The 2,721-nt window shown below is 35.0% G+C and overlaps 1 pseudogene; it reads right to left on the bottom strand.

Moving 5' to 3' along the window:
* The window catches only part of LOC107683562 (telomerase Cajal body protein 1-like), a 15,181-nt pseudogene that overhangs the window by 10,010 nt on the left and 2,450 nt on the right, over positions 1–2,721 (bottom strand).

Here is a 2,721-nt window from a genome sequence, read left to right as displayed (position 1 = left end):
CAGATGCAAAAACCTTTAAGTCTGTCTGAGATTTTTGCTTTTGCTTTTTTTTCCACTTAAAGTTCAATAAAAAGGTTATTAGTCAGTTATTAAAATGCTTTATTTTAAATTATTAAAATGCTTCATTTTCAAAAATGTCCAATGATATTTTCATAGAAGCCTGATAAAAATGCTAATTTAAAAGAAAAAATCTCAGATAGACTCATAATTCATAATGTTTAAAAAAAAAAACTTGTTAAAAAAAACTGGTCTAGATGCTTTTAACTGCTGATTTAGGATACCTTGAAATAGGACAGACAGAAAAACTCACAAGCATGTGTCTGGGTCCATAGAAGTCATCTTGGGGAACCAGCAGTATTCATAGATGGTGTCTCCTTCTGCCATCTTCAGCACTGGACTCTGAGTGCACACAAACAAAAACAGCATTATGGGCTCATATCCTGCATACAGAAAATCAGACTGCTTACACAGACTGTTTACAGATTTATATGCATATCAAGGGTTTGGAAATACAGTAAAAAAGTGATCCTTTCACTCCAAGACTTTCAAAATGAAGATGCTGGTATTAAAGGGATAGTTTAATTCACCCAAAAATGAAAATCCTGTCATCATTTACTCACCCTCAAGTTATGTCAACCCAATATAAGTTTATTTATTCTGTTGAACACAAAAGAAGATATTAAAAAAAATAAAATTAAAAAAAAGCTGATGGTCCCCATTGACTTCCACAGTATTTTTCTTACTATGGAAGTCAATAGGGACCATCAACTGCTTGGCTACCCACATTCTTCAAAATATCTTCTTTTGAGCTCAACAGAAAAACGAAACTCATACAGGTTTGGACTAACTTGAGGGTGAGTAAATGATGAGAGAATTTTCACTTTTGGGTGAACTATGCCTTTAAGTAGAATCTACATTTAAATTGTGTCACAAGCCATCATCTTAAACACTGGCTTAAAATCAGTTCTACAAACAAAGGGAACTGATCTCAGCTTAGTATTTTTACTTGTACACATAAATATGACAAGATATTCTAGAAGAGGCTGACCATTTCAGAAAGCATATCCCAGTGGCTGCTGTACAGCTCAGGCGGGAGGTTATACACACGAAGAACATTATCAACGCTGTTTGAGACAATGCAGGAACCATCCGGAGCCCTGCAGAGAGACGTCATAAAGAGAGATAGACAGCACATTAGCATATCTGTGATACAGTTTACACTATACAGCCATCATAAACAGCTTGCTTTCATCAGTGGTCACCATTTGCAGCCTCTGAGGTAATTCTCAGCGGTGTGAGTGTACTCGGCCCAGGTGCCTGTCAGCATTTGAGGGTTCTGGCTGAAGTCGAGGCCTTGACTGTGAACACGGCAAAGAGACAGCATTGAGCAGCCACACAACGACCAGCTGAAAATACCCGTCCCACTGCAACTGTGTCACAACGCATTTGTTCCTACCATGTTCTCTTTCACAATAGCTTATGATGAGTGGTACACTTACTAGCGCTGCTCAGCAGACTTGTCTTCTGAATCATTCTTCTCAGGCTCATCTGCTCTGTCCTCCTCAGTCGGTCCGAGTGTTTCTCTGTTCTCTGCTCCGGTTTGATGCCATTCCACATCTCCTTCAACTTCCTCAGGCCCCATAGCCTGTCCTGTTTCATCAGTCTGATGACAAGCAACTGAAAGAATCAAAATAACACAGGGACACCTTAGTTGACAAGATGCTAATTTGTGGTACTTTATTTACAGAATTGAGAAAAGTGCATTTCAGATGGACTTTAAATGAGATAAAAGGAAAATACACTAAAAGATCTGTCAACATTTCCTCACCTTTGTTGATCTAAACACATTTGACCTTCTTCTTCCATAGATAAGAAAATTAAGCATGTTGCATGATATAGCTTAATGATGGCTCTTTTCCAAACAATTACAATAAATGGGGAATGAGGCTTTTTAAGCTCCAAAAGCATCACAAAATATGGCTTGTGTGAATTTGAATTCTTTTGAAGTTCTAAAACAATCTCCTCTGAAGCTGCAAAGCTCCATTTCTCTATTCATTGAGATGGCAGGGAAAAGAGACACAAATACATTTCAGTACAGGTTTGAAATTTCATAACTTTTTATTAATGACATTTTTGTTTTTGGTGCACAATATAGTATGAACATATAGAACTTAATGCTGTAATTTTTTATTTTATTGTCACAAAACGTACATTTTTGTGTCAAGTATCCGTTGTCCAAAACTTAATTTATATGATATAATTGTTTTTCCCCTTAAAACACTTTACTAATTTCATTTAATTAAACATAAGCCAAATATTAACTTGCATGCTGGTAATAGCGTCAGTTTTTTTTTGTGAATCCCAGTAACTAAATAAGTAAACATACCCTTTTTTTGTTGTTTGTAAGAATGGGTACATTCATTTTTCCAGTATTTCTATTTTAATGTATAAGTAATGTCCCGATTTAAATGTTTTGAAAACAGAAATTGTTTTAAAAAATATTTCATATTATGTCCACTCACATGATGTAGATTTATAAAATCTGTTATGTTTTACATAAAGCAGGTCACCTCATATTGTAAAAAAAAAAAAATTAAGATTCTTTTTTAAAGATCATTATTTTGTGTATTTGGTGTAACAGAATATGTTGACATGCTTTAATGTTCAAAAAACACATTATTTTTCAAATACTGTACATTATTGTAGGTCCTCTATGCCCCG

This window comes from Sinocyclocheilus anshuiensis, unplaced genomic scaffold (genome assembly GCF_001515605.1).
Source record: "Sinocyclocheilus anshuiensis isolate Anshui unplaced genomic scaffold, SAMN03320099.WGS_v1.1 scaffold874, whole genome shotgun sequence".
NCBI classification, from domain to species: domain Eukaryota; kingdom Metazoa; phylum Chordata; class Actinopteri; order Cypriniformes; family Cyprinidae; genus Sinocyclocheilus; species Sinocyclocheilus anshuiensis.
Note: the sequence above shows the minus strand (reverse complement) of the source record. Positions and strands in the feature narration are given on the sequence as shown.